Here is a 19,660-nt window from a genome sequence, read left to right on the forward strand (position 1 = left end):
CAGGCATTTCTCAGAGGCTTCCTCACCCTTGCCAGTCTGAACAACCTTACAGAAAGGGAATTGCCTTTTCTGCCCCAACCATTCCAGGGAGCATGGGGCACTTTTGAGGGAGAACATCAGTGGTGTGCTGGTACACGGACTCCTCAGAAAAAGAAAGCACCACCACCAGCAACGACAAACTCCTGATTTTTAGTGTCTAGATTTCCAGTGTAAACACTGCCATCACGGCTCCCACCAATGACTGTGCTTAATAACTGGCTCTCAAAATTCCTGAAAATGTAACAATCGCTCTAGAGGTCCAACACAAGTCAGCTTCAGGGTGTGATGGGAGAAGACTCACCCCAGCCGCCTCTTGGGCTCAGCCACTCCCCGATAGCTTTCATGTTTCTAGACACAGCCCCGGCCTTGAACGTTCTTTCCCTGTGCCTAGAGCACGCTCTCCTCTTGCCCAGCTGGCAAATTCCTGTGCATCCTTCAGTGTGCAGCTCACTTGGAGTGGCTGCTCCTCCTGGACGCTTTGCCCAGCTGCTCCAGGCAGAAAAGCCACGAATGGGCCTGGTTCAGAGTTCGCCCCTGCCCTTGGGACCCTGCTCTGGGCTTGCTGACAGGGAGCTGCCTGAGGGCAGGGAAAAGGCCTCCTCTGCTCTGCCTAACTCCTCCAGCCCCGAGGACAGGCAGACCAGATTCCCTGAGGTCAAAGTGCTTCCTTCCTGAAGATGAAGGAAACAGAACCTCCCCCCACTCAAAGGGCTGCAGGGGCCTGTGACAGTTTCTCTCTGGTGAGGAGTGACCTTCACAATCATCCAAGCAAATCCCTTATTTCACAGAGAGAAGCCGAACCCGAGAGTGTGGAAATGACTCGCCCAAGTTCCCACAGAGCTCGGGGTGGAGCCTGGGTCTCCAGCTGCCCATCCTGCACTCACCACGTCACACCACGTTGCTTCTTTGGCGGCAACCGAATTCTGTGTCCTCCACAGTGCTGGATGTGAACTACTTGTGAGGATTATTTTAGGAAGTACACTGTGAGAGGGATACTTCTCTTACAATGTTTTAAAATCCTTCTGATTGCAAGGAGAAAGCCTTACACCATGGTTATTATATCTTTAACATCTCTCTAACACTTACTAATCCCTCCTCCTTTTTTTTTCTTTTAACAATCTGAGAAAGAAAGAGATGGAGAGCATGACAGAGAGAGAGAGAGAGAGAGAGGGAACAAGCAGTGGATGCAGCTCAGGCTCAGAGCCTCACTTAGCAGGCAGCAACATCTGGCAAGCATTTAATTACATCGTTTTTGCTTTCAGAGTTATCTTCTGTTTACGGCACGTGATAACTGGTTCTTCATTAAACATGGCAATCTAAAGAGTCCTTTTAAAATACGATTAAGTTGAAAGTAATGTTGGGATGTAAGGAGAAAGATTCAGTAGGAAATATCACCTGTGGGAAGTAAATACGGCAAAAGTTATGAAGGTGCCATTCAGGTGACTGGCTACAGGAACACCACATGGCGTGTGGTCCTTCCTGAATGTGGCCTGCCCTTGAGGCCTTCTCTTCCAAGTTCCAAGGACCCACCCACCGTTCCTGGGAAGAAAAATCATTGGCTCTCCACGCTCCAGCCCCAGCTTCCTCAGCCCTACCTGGCCCAGGTCTTCAGCTGCAGCTTCCCACTGTGCCTGAACCCCGTCCTTTGTCCCCACGTACACCAGGCCTTCATCCCCCTGCTGTGGAGTTCCCTTGGGCCTGTAGGGCATCACCTCCACAGAGACATCCTTTTTGGAGTCCATTGCACCTTGTGCCGAGGCTCCAGAGTGGATGGGCTGGGGCTGCAAACCCTGTTTGGTTTCAAAAAACCCAGTGCTTTATGATTTAAACCTCAAGATCAGTACGTGTTAGTTTTTTTTAAAAGATTCAGAAGCTACAGAACTTTAAAGAATAATGTAAAAAAGTACCCTGAATTGGAAGACACAACTTCTCTAAACATTTTCTCTGTCCTTCCAGATCTTTTTCACACACACACACAGTTTCACATAAATGGAACGTACTGCTTTGTAATTTGCCTTTTCCACTTACTACATCTTGACCAGCTTACGTGCTAATGCATATACATTCACATAGTCTTTTTTAGGCAACTTACTATTCTATTAGACGGGCGATCAGTAATTTCTTTAACTGCTTCCCTACCGTTGGGCATTTTGGTTAATCTCATTTTCTCATTCTTGTTAACAACCACGGTATATTATATAAATTAGCTCTTTCCCTTTACCCTGATTTTCTTCATAGCATTTATTACCACGTGACACATTTTATATCTATTTGGGCATTTACTGTCTATCTCCCCCTCCGGAAGGGAAGCAGTGCCAATGGCTATTTTGCTTATTGACATATCTCCAGCATCTAAAACAGTACCTGGAAAACAGTAGATCCTGTGCTCAATAAATATTTGCTAAATGAATGAATGAACAAGGTGGTTAATGTACTTCTTGTGTATGTGTCCAATCAGCTTGTTAGGCTAAATCCCTAAAAATGGCATTGCTGGGCCATTGGGTATAGATATTAAAACGCTGACACATATAGCCAGACTGCCCACCAGAAAGATTGTGCCAGTTTATTCTTTGGCAGCGGTGCTTAAGACCCCAAGGAAACACTGCTTTTAGTGTATCTAGCCACCAATCTCAGTGTGCCAAGACTCGCCCGGGTTTGAAAATCAGCTTTCTCCTTCGGGAGGTTTCCCCTGATTAACAGGAGAGAACATTCTGCTTGTTTCTACCTACCTCTCCCTTTCCCGGAGCTTTGCTCTTGGCACTGTCCTAGAAGGTCCCTCTGGTCTGACCAGGCAGGATTCCACATGGTTTTCTCCCCTGGACTTTAAATTCCACAGGGGCAAGGCAGGGCTGGGCCAGGCCTGGGGGCTTTCTTCCTTTGACCTTCAACAGGGTTTCCACATATTAACCTGTCTCCCGGCTCAGTGGTACAGCCTACTAAGTGTTCAGGCACCCTCAGCCTCCTACATCTATCCCTGCTTCCTCAGGTGCTGCTCTGATCTCTCTGTATTCCTCACAAACCTCCCAGAACCTGTATTCACTCCAGGCACTGGCAGATTGTCAATCTTGTGCAGTTCATCAGGGCTCAAAAGATAACAATGCTGATGGTGATGGTGATGGTGGCGGTGATGATGGTGATGGTGATAATGAATGATCCCTCTGGACCATGTTGCTTAGTTCACTCAATACTTGACATGCATTCATTCCATTGGTCCTTAAAAGAATCATGTGTAAAAGGAAAGCCAACGGTGGGAAGCACGTCCAGTTTGTAGATGAACAACTTTGAGGCTCAGCAAGGCTAAAAGATGTGCCCAAGGCCATACAGTTAGAAAGCGTTAGAGCAGAGAGGTGGGGGTGGGTTTTTCTCAACTCAATTTCCCCCTTTTTGCATTGTCCCCTTCTTTCTAATGGAGCACACTGGAGCGGGGAGGATCTGGCGTGGTCAGGCTTCGAGGAGGCTCTTGGACCCCACAGTCTGTAGTTGCCTCCCCCTGTGTGCCACCGTCCAGCCGGTGTACACGACAGCTGCTCAGTGGTTGCCAGCTAAGAAGGCAACTTGGTCCCCATGGGTTTGTCACCATGGTGGAGCCTTACTTCCCTGCAGTCACTTCCCTGCGGCTTCCTCTGACTCCTTCTCATCTTCAAACTCCTTGAGAGCCTCTCGGAACCATAGCCCACTGGGTCTGATTTCTTGAAGGACTCATACAGCCTGTTTATCCACTGGCCCTGGGACCGGGTGTGTAGCCAGATGGTGTCTGAGCAAGAGACAGGGAGGGAGGAAAGGGTTCAGCACTGTTCTCCAGCAGGGACAGGCCCGTCTCACTTGGAGGGATTGGGACTGGGTGTCCGCCCCTTAAGTCCTCCTTTGAATGTCCTTCCTCAGGCCCAAACTAGCAGCCACAGTCATGGGACTTGGAGAGCCGAGCTCTCTGTGCAGATCTGGCAATCTTGCTCGGTGAGGTCAACCTAAGGGTTCAGTCTCCTTTGCCAAGGCAGGGGTCAGAGTGCCCCTAAGCACACTGGGAGCTCCCTAGGGGTGGGGGCCAGGCCTCCTCCATCAAGCCAGGGTCTCACCAAGGTGGGGACCCTCTCCCTCCCACATTCAACCGGGTGCCTGACAATGGCTCTGCACACAGTAGGTGCTCAGTCAATGGTGGGAACCACAGCTTGTACTGCCCCCAGTGTCTGGGATGCAGGGGTTACTTACTAAGGTTCCCTGTTGAGTGGATGACTGATGGAAAAGCCTGGGGGGGATATCCCTCTGTTGAGGGGTACCAGAAAGAACCCACATGAGAGTAAGGAGACCCCTAAGAGATCTGGTCTGGGGTTCTCATCCTTTTTCTTTTATTTTAAATCACGGACTCTTTTTGGCAGTCGTATGAAGGAAATGGATAGACTCCTTCTCAGAATAAGGTTTTTAAATACATTGAATAACATATGTAGAAATTACAAATGAAACCAATTATGAGACAGTTATCAAAATATATCTTTTAAAATTTTGATTTAAGAATACATGTGCGTTTTTGTTAATACATGAAATACTGAGATGCAGCAGGAGTCACATGGCCACTGGAAACGTGAATTAGCAATAAGCATGAATGATATCCGAAAGTATGGACAGCAACCGTAATGTGATATGAAGAAGAACCCATGGTTTTCATTTCGAAAAAGGCACACGGGTTGGTAATGCTACTATGCATTGTTACCTGCATTCATACCTGAAGAAAATGCTAAATTTTAGTTAGCTGTTAGTGAAACCAAGATGTCACTTTTTTTTGTCCACCTAAGTTCCTGAATGGACTGGTTGGACCCTGTGTTTACAGAGAGGTGAGGCATGCTCTCACAGCTTTGTGAGGAGGGGACTGAAAAGTCATGTGCTTGGATCCCTACTCCCATGCGCCTTCCTGGCGCTTCCTCACCCTGCAGGGTGCAAAGAGGCAGGAGGGCTGGGCTATGCCCTGTCGCACAGATGCACCCTGAACTGCCTCACACAGTGACTCATACGGAGAAGGTCTCTTAAATGTCAGCTGAATTCAATCAGCCGCACCTGCCAGCCTGAGTGCCACTCCTGATTCTGTAAGCCACCTCTGCAAACAAAGTTGGAGGATTTACCAGCCCCCATATAGACTCACTCAGCTCACTGCAGGGGACTCGGGCCAAGATATGGGCAGATTCCAAGTTGAGACCCTGAAGAAACCCCTTCAAGAATTGGTCAAATAAATAATACATCCATAAAATAAACATGGTCATTATAATCATATTAGTATTGATACACTGGAATAGTATGCAGCCATAAAAAGGAAAAGTTCTTCTTTTAAGAGAACTGACATGCAAAGATTTTCATGACATACTATTCATGGAGAAAAAGTGGGCTTCGAGACAGTGTGAACAGTGATCCCTTGCATGCAGAATTATCTCTGCTTCTGATTATCCATGGAGATGTATCGAGATCTGGAAGGCAATGGTTTTATTTTTTTTTTCTTTTTAAAATTTTATTGAAGTATAGTTGCTTTACAATGCTGTGTTAGCTTCTACCATATAGCAAAGTGAATCACTATACGTATACATATATCCCCTCTTTTTTGGATTTCCTTCCCATTTAGGTCACCACAGAGCATTGAGTTCCCTGTGCTATACAGTAGGTTCTCATTATGGAATCTATTTTATACATAGTATCAAGAGTGTATATATGTCAATCCCAATCTCCCAATTCATCCCATCGGCCCTTTCCCGCTTCGGACAATGGATTTCTTTGGGTGGAATTACTTGAGGGATTTTAATTTTCTTCAGGACATGTTTCTATACTGTCTGAATTTTCCAGAAGCATATCTGTTCTTTACAAAACAGCAAAGGAAAGAAAAATAGGAAGAAGGTAACCCACCCTCTCTAACCCACACCCTCACCCCATTGTACCTCCAGGCCACCACTCACATGATTCCAGGGTGGGTGTTGTGCAGCTCCGGGTGGGGAACCCTGGACTTGGGTCTGCGCCCTGAGCTGAGGGAGCTGGGCCAGGGGGTGGGAGGCATCCTGAGTGAAGCTACAGCTTTTGATGGGGGTGGGTCAGAGAACCCTGGCAACCAGAAGCCTTTACCCCTCATGAAGCCGAGCAAGGGTCTCGCTGTAACAGGCCACGCAAGGCCTCCTCTGTCAGAAGCACCGCTTGAGGTGGGAGGGCCAACGCCTGGCCAGGAGGTCAGAGGTCCAGCTTGTGGCCTGACCAACAGCTCAGGACCAGAAGGCAGGGCCACGCATGGTTGTGAGTCAGAGGACAGCTGGGCAAAGGGAGGGTCCGCTGAGCAGTTCTACGGGCGCTGGGTATCCAGAGGGAATAGGGGTGGTCCAGGGATGGGGGAGAAGGGTGCGAGGGTTTCTGCTGCCTTGACGCCCCATAGGGCTCATGCCCACATGGAGTGCGGAAGCCTGGCTTCCTGTCACAGCCCCTTTGGAAACGACCTGGTCCCCTCTCCTCTGAGCCGCTGTTCCTCCGCTTAAGACCCCTGCGGGCTCCCAACCGCCTGCGCCATCCTGCGTTCCACTCTGCGTTCGAAGTCTTTCACAGTCCCACCCTGGTTCTCATCGACTTTGCCAGCCACTCTTGTCTGCCTTTGGTCCCTTCTCTGACCCTCTTTCCCGCCCCCACTGCCCCTACTTCCTTCCTCCCTACTCCACCCAACTCTCAGCCCAAACTACATCAGACCCTCCTACGTTTCCAAGTTTTCATGCTTCTCCCTCCGCCTCCACCCCCTCGTCCTTCCCTACCTAGGAAACTCCTACGAACCTTTCAAAGTTCAGCTGAAATGCCACCCTGCCCACTTCCCCCACCAGGCCAGGCCCTCCCCTGTGACCCTCACGGCAGCCAGTACAGCGCCAAACACCCCATTCGGTCAGCATCTGCACGGCTGCCTCTGTGTTCCAGAGGGAGCTTTGGGAGGTCGACTTTGTGTGTCTGGTCTTGTTCACCTCTGTGTTCCTGGTTCCCAGCCTTGCTTGGCACACGGCAAGGACTCAGTAATACCTGCTGAGTGACCAGTGGGGCTGGCGCAGGCCTACCTTTCTGCTCGGGAGCGCTGCGGATGGTGAAGGGGTGCCACTTGTGGTGTGCGACGGTGGGGATGTTCAGTTACAAGTAGTCGCCAGGCCTGTAGTGGAAAGGAGGGGGCTTCTTGATGACGAGATGAGTGACCTGGGGAGAGAAGAAAGAGACCAGGGTCATCTGTGCAGGCCCAGAGCTGCCAGGGGCCCCAAGGCCAGAGGATGGAGGCTGGGCCGTCTTTCTCCACCATAAGCCAGGCCGGCCCCAGACATGAGACTCTTCTGTGCCTGTGAGTGGGGTCTCGCCCCTGCAGCACATCTGCCAACCAGGGGGTGGGCAGTGATCAGAGAAGGGAAGTCAGGCTGTGTCTGAAGTGGGGCTCATGGTGTGATCCCACTTCTTGTGGTGTAAATACTGCTTCTCAGTGGCCCTCCCACTCTGTGAAGCCCCTGACTGCTCCAGCCCCTTTCTTGGAACTTCTGTGGCACCTGGGTGGTATTCCAACCGTGAACGGGCATCTCCCCAGGATACAACTGCCTCCCGGCTAGTAGCTTCCGTTTATTGAGCACTTACTGGGTGCCAGAGCTGTGTGGAGCTCTTCTAGTGCTATCTCTAGTCCTCAGAGCGACTCTCTGAGATGAATGTCATTCTTTCTCCACTTTACGCAGGAGAGGCTGAGGCTCAGAGAGGTTAAATGACTTGCTCAAGGCCACCAGCTAAGAAACCACGGGATTTGAATCCAACCACTCTGTCTGATGCCAGGGTCTAGACAGAAACCTCAGCCTCTTAGTCAACTTCTGTGTCCTCACTCTCAAGCTGTCCAGAGTCAAACCCATCCAGAACTGCCTTCCCTTTCTCCAGAAATGGCCCCAGTTACTCAGGCACCTGCAAGACAGCCTAGACGCCTTCCCCACCTCAACCGCAAATGCAACCAGTTACCTCTTGAGTCTTTCTGTGACATGCCCCCTCCCCACCCAGTTCAAGGTCAAGGCTCTCGTGAGCTCTCATCTACATGTATGCAACAGCCTCCCCAGTGGTCCCCTCCAAGCCATCTTCTACAGAGCGAGTAAAGAAATGCAGCTGGAGTATAAAGCACCTCAATACCACCGCCCACCCATCCCTCACCCTGCTCAAGGGTTCCCCGTGGCCTGCAGAGTGAGGCCACTCACCCTTAGGCCCTTCCCACCCCTCCAGCTTCTCCCTGGCACCTTGGCTCCAGCTGTGCCAAACTACCTGTAGTCCCCCAAGCACAGTATGCCCTTTCATAACTCTGTGCCTTTGCCCATGCTGTTCCTTATCCAAGCAAACCCTTCCCTGTCTTGTCTATCCAACAAACTCCTATTCATCTTTCAAAACCCTGAAAAGGCAGCTCCCCTCTCATTCTGAAGCTTCTCTGATCTCTCAAAGACAAAGAGTTTTAACACCTCCTGGGATTCTTCTTCTCTTACAACACAGCCCTGCACTGTAACGGAAGGGCTGCTCTCCTACTAGCCTGGGTGCCCATGGAGAGCGGGACAGTGCCTGAGCCTTCTCTGCATCTCTGTCACCTAGTGCAGGGCCTGCCACCTTGTACACACTAATATATACTTACTGAAGGTATTCTGTGCACACTGGCCTTTAGTGGTACCCTGCTTACCTGTTATTCCCCTTCCAGAAGTGTCACTCCCGGAGGGCTAGATCGAGTCTTGCACTTTGCTTATCTTCTCCACTGTGATGGGGTGCCCCATTTCCTTGGGAGTGGGGGTCTAACAGAGTACTCAGCTTCTGCACCCCACCACCTGTGACTCCCCTTGGCTCGTCAGGCCCCCTTTGCACCTTGGAAGGGAGGAGATGACTTCCACGATGCACAGGGCCTCCATGAGGGATGCGGCCAGGCCAACGGCCTTCTCCAGGAAGAACAAGATGCCGGGGACCAGCAGCTACTTCCAGAAGTTGGGCCCGTGCAGACATGGGAGGTAGGACAGGTGGGTCCAATAGAACACCTGTTGGAGTGGGGAGTAAGTTGCCAGAGTCAGGGCCTGGGGGTGGAACAGAGCCAAGGTTCACGGCCATCCTTAAAGCCAGGACTGTGCCCAGAGCCTTGGCCACACACACCCTCTCCTGGGAACAGGCTTGGGTAGGAGGTTGGGGGTGGGAAGCTTTGTTGCCTCTCTGTTCTGGGGGCTTGGTCCAGAAAGTCTGTAAGGGAAGATTCTTGGTGCTAGTGGCAAACATCTGGAACATCTGCCTGGGGGTGCTCTGGGCAGAGTGAACTGCCCCCTCTGATGGGCTCATGAGCATCAGTGTCTCAGCCCACTGACCCTTTCTCAGCAGGAAGGAAGGAAAGACAGCAATGGTGTCCTGGGAGTGGAGGAGAAAGAGCAAAGCCCTGAGGTTTTTTTTTGGTTGTTTTTTTTTTTGCAGTACGCGAGCCTCTCACAGTTGTGGCCTCTCCCGTTGCGGAGCACAGGCTCCGGACTCACAGGCTCAGCGGCCATGGCTCACAGGCCCAGCTGCTCTGCGGCATGTGGGATCTTCCCAGACCGGGGCACGAACCCGCGTCCCCTGCATCGGCAGGTGGACTCTCAACCACTGCGCCACCAGGGAAGCCAGCCCTGAGTTTTAATACCTGCTCTGCTACTAGCTGTGGGACCCTGGCCTGGTAAGTTACTTTTCTGAGAGTCAGATTCCTCATGGGTCAAATGAGGATGCTGATTCTGACTTCAAAGGATCATTGCTGGCCCCAAGTAGGTGCTGTGTATATGTATACATATATATGTCTACTTCTGATGTGACCAGATCAGTCCAAGGGACAGTTCCTGTCTCCCAACCAAATCCTCTGTGACCTCTTGTATCTCGAGGAGGCTAGAGAGAGGAAAGCAAAACTAGACCTAATACTTTTGGACTGACCATGTGCCAGGTGTGTGTAGTTATTGGCTTCACATGTATTATCTCATTTAATTCCTAAAATATTAATAACTCCAAAGGTAGAGAATTATAGCTCCGTTTTACAGATGACGACAATGAGTGACCCGTAAGTAGTGGGGTGGGGATTAGAATCCCGAAAACCTGTGTTCCTTCCCCTCCCTGTGCTCAGTTTAATCCAATTAGAGCAAGGGGATAAGCCAGCAAAAAAGCCAGAAGAATCTTCTAGAGCAGAACATTTTCACTCAGCAGACATAAAACTACTGCCCAATGGCAGAACCCCAAATCACACATCCATAGTACGCAGACCGCCTGGAGCTTCCTGGGCTCTGGAGTAATTTAGAGGGAACGCAGCATGAAATGAAGTTGGGAGCCCAGGATGGGACAGGCAAAGGGGCAAGGGCTGGGGCGCCTCAAAGTGGCCGCTCCTGCGGACACAGGAGCTGGAGCAGGCGGACATGAGAAGCAGCAGTAGGGCTTCCCTGGTGGCGCAGTGGTTGGGAGTCCGCCTGCTGACGCAGGGGACACGGGTTCGTGCCCCGGTCCGGGAAGATCCCACATGCCGTGGAGCGGCTGGGCCCCTGAGCCATGGCCGCTGAGCCTGCGCGTCTGGATGACTGTGCTCTGCAACTGGAGAGACCACAACAGTGAAAGGCCTGCATACCGCAAAAAAAATAAATAAATAAAAAATAAAGAATGTTACAAGAGACAAGGAAGGACACTACATAATGATCAAGGGATCAATCCGAGAAGAAGATATAACAATTATAAATATATATGCACCCAACATAGGAGCACCTCAATATATAAGGCAACTGCTAACAGCTCTAAAAGAGGAAATTGACAGTAACACAGTAATAGTGGGGGACTTTAACACCTCACTTACACCAATGTATAGATCATCCAGACAGAAAATTAATAAGGAAACACAAGCTTTAAATGACACAATAGACCAGATAGATTTAATTGATATTTATAGGACATTCCATCCAAAAACAGCAGATTACACTTTCTTCTCAAGTGTGCACGGAACATTCTACAGGATAGATCACATCTTGGGTCACAAATCAAGCCTCAGTAAATTTAAGAAAATTGAAATCATACCAAGCATCTTTTCTGACCACAACGCTATGAAATTAGAAATCAATTACAGGGGAAAAAAGGAAAAAACAAACACATGGAGGCTAAACAATACGTTATTAAATAACCAAGAGATCACTAAAGAAATCAAAGAGGAAATAAAAAATACCTAGAGATAAATGACAATGAAAAACACGATGATCCAAAACCTATGGGATGCATCAAAAGCAGTTCTAAGAGGGAAGTTTATAGCTATACAAGCCTACCTCAAGAAAGAAGAAAAATCTCAAATAAACAATCTAACGTTACACCTAAAGGAGAAGAACAAACAAACCCCAAAGTTAGCAGAAGGAAAGAAATCTAAAGATCAGAGCAGAAATAAATGAAATAGAAACAAAGAAAACAATAGCAAAGATCAATAAAACTAAAAGATGGTTCTTTGAGAAGATAAACAAAATTGATAAACCATTAGCCAGACTCATCAAGAAAAAGAGGGAGAGGACTCAAATCAATAAAATTCAAAATGAAAAAGAAGTTACAACAGACACCGCAGAAATACAAAGCATCCTAAGAGACTACTACAAGCAACTCTATGCCAATAAAATGGACGACCTGGAAGAAATGGACAAATTCTAAGAAAGGTATACCTTCCAAGACTGAACCAGGAAGAAATAGAAAATATGAACAGACCAATCACAAGTAATGAAATTGAAACTGTGATTAAAAATCTTCCAACAAACAAAAGTCCAGGACTAGATGGCTTCACAGGTGAATTCTATCAAACATTTAGAGAAGAGCTAACATCCATCCTTCTCAAACTCTTCCAAAAATTGCAGAGGAAGGAAAACTCCCAAACTCATACTATGAGGCCACCATCACCCTGATACAAAAACCAGACAAAGATACCACAAAAAAAGGAAATTACAGACCAATATCACTGGCGAATACAGATGCAAAAATCCTCAACAAAATACTAGCAAACAGAATCCAACAACATATTAAAAGGATCATACACCATGATCAAGTGGGATTTATCCCAGAGATGCAAGGATTCATCAATATACACAAATCAATCAATGTGATACACCATATTAACAAATTGAAGAATAAAAACCATATGATCATCTCAATAGATGCAGAAAAAGCTTTTGACAAAATTCAACACCCATTTATGATAAAAGCTCTCCAGAAAGTGGGCATAGAGGGAACCTACTTCAACATAATAAAGGCCATATGACAAACCCACAGCAAACATCATTCTCCATGGTGAAAAACTGACAGCATTTTCTCTAAGATCAGGAACAAGACAAGGATGTCCACTCTCGTCACTATTATTTAACATAGTTTTGGAAGTCCTAGCCATTGCAATCAGAGAAGGAAAAGAAATACAAATTGGAAAAGAAGAAGTAAAACTCTTACTGTTCACAGATGACATGATACTATACATAGAAAATCCTAAAGATGCCACCAGAAAACTACTAGAGCTAATCAATGAATTTGGTAAAGTTGCAGGATACAAAATTAATGCACAGAAATCTCTTGCATTCCTACACACTAATGATGAAAAATCTGAAAGAGAAATTAAGGAAACACTCCCATTTACCATTGCAACAAAAAGAAAAAAAATACCTAGGAATAAACCTACCTAGGGAGACAAAAGACCTGTATGCATTAAACTATAAGACACTGATGAAAGAAATTAAAGATGATACCAACAGATGGAGAGATATACCATGTTCTTGGATGGGAAGAATCAATATTGTGAAAGTGACTATACTACCCAAAGCAATCTACAGATTCAATGCAATCCCTATAAAATTACCAATGGCATTTTTTACAGAACTAGAACAAAAAATCTTAAAATTTGTATGGAGACATAAAAGACCCCGAATAGCCAAAGCAGTCTTGAGGGAAAAAAACTGAGCTGGAGGAATCAGATTCCCTGACTTCAGACTATACTACAAAGCTACAGTCATCAAGACAATATGGTACTGGCACAAAAACAGAAATATAGATCAATTGAACAGGATAGAAGGCCCAGAGATAAACCCACGCACTTATGGTCAACTAATCTATGACAAAGGAGGCAAGGATATACAATGGAGGAAAGACAGTCTCTTCAATAAGTGGTGCTGGAAAAACTGGACAGCTACATGTAAAAGAATGAAATTAGAACACTTGCTAACACCATACACAAAAATTAACTCAAAATGGATGAGAGACCTAAATGTAAGACTGGACACTATAAAACTCTTAGAGGAAAACATAGGATGAACACTCTTTGACATAACTCACAGCAAGATCTTTTTTGATCCACCTCCTAGAGTAATGGAAATAAAAATAAACAAATGGGACCTAATGAAACTTCAAAGCTTTTGCACAGCAAAGGAAACCCTAAATGAGAGGAAAAGACAACCCTCAGAATGGGAGAATATATTTGCAAATGAATAATCGGACAAAGGATTAATCTCCAAAATATATAAACAGCTCATGCAGCTCAATATTTAAAAAACAAACAACCCAATCCAAAAATGGGTAGAAGACCTAAATAGACATTTCTCCATAGAAGACATACAGATGGCCAAGAAGCACATGAAAAGCTGCTCAACATCACTAATTATTAGAGAAGTGCAAATCAAAACTACAATGAGATATCACCTCACACAGGTCAGAGTGGCCATCATCAAAAAATCTACAAACAATACTTGCTGGAGAGGATGTGGAGAAAAGGGAACCCTCCTGCACTGTTGGTGGGAATGTAAATTGATACAGCCACTATGGAGAACAATATGGAGATTCCTTAAAAAACTAAAAATAGAACTACCATATGACCCAGCAATCCCACTATCGGGCATATACCCTGAGAAAACCATAATTCAAAAAGATACACATACCACAATATTCATTGCAGCGCTATTTACAATCGCCAGGACATGGAAGAAACCGAAATGTCCCCAATAATATTGTTGTATGATTACAAAATTATAAACATTAACTGTAGAGAATTAGAAAAATACCTAAAAGCACACACACACTTTAAAAAAGATTTTTTAAAAAATCACTATAATCTACCTACCCAAATAAAATCACTGCTAATGTTGAGCATCTATTTCTAGTCACATGCAGAAGGTAGCCCAGCCTGGGATTCAGAGGGGGGTTGTGTGTGATGGACTCATTCACATGAACTGGTTTTGAGGTAGGAGATAAATGGGCCCCTGGGCTGGACAGCTGGTACGTGTCAAGTGGAGGAAAACTGAAGCTTTGCTCTCACCCAGATGCTCCAAGGACAAAGCTAGTGGCAGAAGATGAGCTCTGCTGAAGTAAAGAGATAAGATGACTGCTCCGGAGGTCAAGGAAAACTTCCCTGTCTGCACATGGGCGGGAAGGCTCCTTGGGGGTCAAAAAGGGAGGGGGCGCCATCCCATAATAGGTGTGGAACATACCGCCACAGGCCTCTGCAGTGGGAACCATCTTAGCAAAAAGTTGGCAGGCATGTTGGGGAGGGTCCTAGGGCAGGTCAGGTGTGGAAAAAGAAACCAGATATTTGGCCAAAGGTAAACAAAGACCAGGAAGAAGTGTCCTATGTAAGTGATTTAAATCATCTCTTTCCTGCACTCCTCCTCATTAGGAAGGATGGCTATACCCTTTCTCCCTGGGTGTGTATTTCTGCCTTGCTTCTGACTTAAATAAATACACTCTTTCTCTGTGTGCTCTCCCATACATTGGGCTGTGTCTCTAGTAATAAACTTTGTACCTATTTTGCAGTTTTTGCCTCCTTGAAACATTCTTGCTTTCAATGGGGGAAAGAGCTAGAGGCACTTTGCTTCTAGCCTCTAGCCCCTGGTGGACTAACGGCTTGGATTCCTGGTTTTCATCCAGGCTACCCAGGTTCAATTCCTGGGCAGGGGAACTAAGATCTCTCTCAGAACCGCTCACTGCTGTCTCCTAGAAATCAGTGTCACCTGTGTGAAAGGGGCCACTGAGGAGAACACTGTAAGTGGAGGGCTTGGGGGTGAAACCTGGGAAGAAGGAGAGGGAAGCACGGGTCTGTTCTCCAGCTCTGCCCTTGAACTCTGGTCTGAGTTCTCTGAAGAGATAGGGAAGGCAGGGAGTTCTTTGCAGGGACTGCAGGAGACTCCGGTACTGTTTGGACTCGGAGGTCTTGAATGTTTGGAAGTCCAGGAGATCACCCCTCTACTGGGAGGTGCTAGGACAGTACAGCCAGTAGGAGGGCCGCCAGGTAGTAGACAGCTCCAGAAGCACGAGATTGGTGGGATTTGAGCAGGCTGGCTCGTGAGCACATGTGAGACACCCAAGTACCTGGGGAAAATTGGGAGTGGAGTAAGCAAAGCAGTTAGCAAAAGGTGGGCATGAATGCTAATGACACTTCTTCATAGCCACAAGCCAGAGTCAGAAAAGTAAGAAGCTGAGACTTGGGACTTCTGGTTAAGATGGTATTACATTCACTCTTTGAGGCCCCCTCATCTGTACCACATACAAAGCAATGATAGATAAAAAAATTTTTTTTTAGTTTAAAAGACCAACTGATCTCAAATAAGATAAACATCTCTGTTGACCAGAGATGAAGCAGAAACATGCCATGCCCCTGCTTATGGGAGAGGGCTGGAAAAAGCTGTGTCTGACCATTGCCTGGGACTGTGATTTATATTTTGTACTTAGCCTCCTAGCCAAGAGCTGGACCACAACAACTGCTGCTTGGTGACTGGACCCATGGTATCCTCAGCTCTCCCTGGATGGGAGCCCGAGGCCACCAAGGTAAGGCTAATGTTGAACTGAGGGGACCAGGAAGCTGGGTGGAAGCAATGCAGAACTTCTAAAGAAGGGCTGAACACAAACACAACACAACACACACACACACCATTCAAGATGAGTCAACAAGCTGGTATTCCAAAAGACCTCAAAAGAATGACTGCAAAGAAGACAGCCAATCAAACCAATAATAGGGGGAATTCATTTTGTAAGAAGTGAAAATAATAGACATTAAGCATATTTAGAATTCTCAAAGAAGGAAAGGAAAGAAAAACATTCATAAAAAAAAGAATAAGAACTTAAATAAAAATGGGCAGAAATGAAACCAGCCCAGCTGGTATGAAGAAAATGCAACTAGAAATATGGAGACACATATGGTTATTAAAATTTTAAATAATTCAATACATAATTTTTAGTCTAGACCTAATTGAAGAGTGGATGTACAATCCCTAAGATGGAATTGAATAATTCACTTGGAATAATTTTGTAACTTTTTTTCACTTACCAACATATGTTAAACATTTCTCCATATTATTAAATATGAATGTGTCAAAAATGTTGTAAACTAGTCTTCTATGTTTGGACAGTTAACTTTCTTATATTTATTCCATTACCATAAACAAGTTTTTGAGAAATCTTGTTATTAAATCTTTGTCCAAGTTTCCAATGGTTTCTCTAGGCTGGATTCCCAAAAGAGGAATTACTGCGCCCAAGAAGTATGAAATTTCCTAAGTCTTTTGGTTACAGCCAATAGCCAAACTGCTTCTCAAAGATCTTGAACCAATTTTTCACTCCCACCCATGTTTTAAGAAATGCCTGTTTAACAGAACATTTTTGAATACTAAGAATTATCCCTTAAAATATTTGTCCACTTGCGTTTCCCTCCCTCCCACCCTCCCTATCCCACCCCTCTAGGTGGTCACAAAGCACCGAGATGCAAGAGGGAAGAGATATGGGAACATATGTATATGTATAACTGATTCACTTTGTTATAAAGCAGAAACTAACATAGCATTGTAAAGCAATTATACTCCAATAAAGATGTTAAAAAAAATGAGATAACAAGACAAAAAAAATATTTGTCCATTTGGCAAAAAATGATATTTTCGATTTTTTTTTTGTGGTACACGGGCGTCTCATTGTTGTGGCCTCTCACTGTTGTGGTCTCTCCCGTTGCAGAGCACAGGCTCCGGACGCGCAGGCTCAGTGACCATGGCTCACGGGCCCAGCCACTCCGCTCCACATGGGATCTTCCCGGACCGGGGCATGAACCCGTGTCCCCTGCATCGGCAGGCGGACTCTCAACCACTGTGCCACCAGGGAAGCCCAATATTTTCAATTTTTATTTGCCTTAGTCTGATTAGTAACAAAGTGAAACATCATCATGGAAGGAAAAATAGTGAAAACCTCTTTTCCTCATTTCTTGGGTAAAGTAGGACATATTTTACTGTAGAGGGGACACAGAGCTTCGTTACATGACATACTCCCAACTGGTTGTTTTTTGGCTTAGAACACTTTTCTTCTACATTTTTTTTTTGTCAAAAGCATGGTATCTTCACTCCAGCCCTACAACATATTATTTGTTGATTCTTTGGGCTGATTTTAAGACCTGAGTCTGTAGCCCATGGATTTGCTCTGCTTGCTGTAGGGTGCTTGCTGCTTGCTGTAGCCCATGGATTTGCTCTGCTTGCACTGCTTCGGCCGCTTTCCTCTGCCAGGATGAGTCCAGAAAGGCAGCTGAGATGTGGACAAGCCATAGGGAAAATGATGGCTCACCTGCATGTGCTCCTCTCTGCAGCTGCCTCGCCCCCTGTGCCCTGAAGTCCTCATCCTCTCACCCACTTGAGGATTGTGACCTGCAATTATCTCCTTGCTTTCTGCATCATTTTCCTCTTCGTTTTCCTCTAGCTATTGCCCAGTTTCTCCTTAATAGCAAAACCTCCTGAAAGAGTTGCTTATATTCAGTCTCCACTTCGTCATTTCCCTTTTATTTTTGGAACCCACTCCAATCAGATTTCTATTGCCCAAGGAAACCTTTCTTAATAAGATGAACAACAATGTCCTCATGGCCAAGCCAAGGGGTCATTCTCAGCCCTTAGCAGTTTGACAAAGGTGAATTCTTTTTCCTTCTTGAACCTCTGTCTTCTCTTGACTTCGAGAATCCCACCCTTTCCTGGTTTCCTTCTAACTCACTGTCTCCTTCTCAGTGTCCTGACTTATGGATAGATCCTGTTCTTTTATCTGGCCTTTATAAGTTGGGCTCAGCCTATCTTTTCTATCTAAACTAAATTCCTTGTCAACTAGCTCATCAACAAGTGCATGCCTCCATTCCCAACCTTGGCCCTGAACTGTGGTCCAGTAATTCCAATGGCCAGTTAACATCTCCACTTGGATGTCAATATGCATCTCAAACTTAACACGTCCAAAACTGGACTCACGGTATCCCTAACTCTGAGCCACCCACTGTTCCCATCTCAGTAAACGACCCCTTCCCCATTCACCTCAGAACTATGGAGTACTCATCTATTCCTTTCTTTCCCACATGTCTGACATCCAACCCACAAACAAATCTTGCTGCTTCTACTTCTACATTACAAATAGATATAGAATCTGACTGCCCCTCCTTAGGTCCCACCCTAGCCAGAGGGACCATCACTGCTCACCTGGACAGCCTCCTAACTCACCCTCTGTTCCACCCTCATCCCTTTATAGTCTGTTCTCTATTCAGGGCCCTGGAGATCCTTTTCAAATGTAAATTAATGAGCCACTCCCCAGCTTAAAACCTTTAGATGGTTTCTCATCCCACTTAGAATAACCACAAAGCCCTCCGTATTCCCCCCATGACATGGCCCCATGACCTCTGTGCCCTCATCTTGGGCTCTCCCCTTGCTCACTCAGCTCCAGCCACACTGGCCTCCTCAGTACTTCTTGAACATACCAGGCACACTTCTGCCCCAGGGCCTTTGCACTGACCATTCCCTCTGCCTGGAACATTCTTCTTCCAGAGATCTACCTGGCTAACTCCCTCCCCTCCTTCAAGCTTTTGCTCATCTCACACCTTCTTAATGAAGTCTACCCTGAGCACCCTGTCTTAAAGGTGGTTCTCACCCACCCCAAACTACTGATCCCCATTATCCTGCTCTACTCCCTTCTTTCCACAGCACGTTCCATCTTCTAATGTGCTATATAATGTGCTTCCTTATTGTTTTTTGTCTGCCTCCTCCCCCACTAGAAAGTAAGCTCCATAAGGGCGGGGACTTGAGTCTGTTTTATTCTCGAATGAATCTCAACACTAGAGCAGTGCCTGGATTATAATAGTTACTCAATTGATATTTAGTGAATGACTGTAGTAGACCAGCCACATCAGCATCCCGCAGAGGAATCTCCCCACTCCAGTCAACCGTTCCCGATGCCCAACTCCAGTTCTAAGCAGGGTCAGCAGGAACCGAAACAGCTCCAGGCATTAATCAGGAGAGGGGGCTTCTATGCCCAGGCTAACTCACTGTCTGGCCTGGGAAAGTCACCTCCCCTGTTCAGGATCAAGTCCCTCCTCTGCTCAATGGAGATTTTCTCCTGTTCTCCCTGCCTTGGCACACAGTGTAAGAGCAGACACAGGGGTATACATTTTTAGAACCATCAAAGTTGACCTCACCCACATTATGCACCTTGTGTCTGGGACAGAGGCTCACAAGAAGCTGTTCCCTGGGGCCAAGAACAGTAAGCAGAGGCTCTATTTTCCTGCTGATGTCACTAGGGTTCATGCTAATGAGATGGAATATGGCCTATCATCCCACCCCAGTCTCACACCTTTGGGGTTGAAATGACCTTCTCA

The 19,660-nt window shown here is 46.4% G+C and overlaps 1 pseudogene across 1 annotated transcript in view; it reads right to left on the minus strand.

Moving 5' to 3' along the window:
- LOC307182382 (NADPH oxidase 5-like) overlaps positions 1–19,660 on the minus strand; it is a 39,957-nt pseudogene that overhangs the window by 10,074 nt on the left and 10,223 nt on the right. The window contains exons 3-7 of the transcript XR_013831737.1: positions 10,391–10,460; positions 8,890–9,056; positions 7,092–7,224; positions 3,633–3,793; positions 1,635–1,829 (exon numbers count right to left, since the gene is read on the minus strand). The product of XR_013831737.1 is annotated as an NADPH oxidase 5-like (transcript). The remainder of the gene's footprint in view (positions 1–1,634; positions 1,830–3,632; positions 3,794–7,091; positions 7,225–8,889; positions 9,057–10,390; positions 10,461–19,660) is intronic.

The sequence above is a fragment of the Stenella coeruleoalba genome (genome assembly GCF_951394435.1).
Source record: "Stenella coeruleoalba genome assembly, chromosome: 2".
Taxonomy (NCBI): domain Eukaryota; kingdom Metazoa; phylum Chordata; class Mammalia; order Artiodactyla; family Delphinidae; genus Stenella; species Stenella coeruleoalba.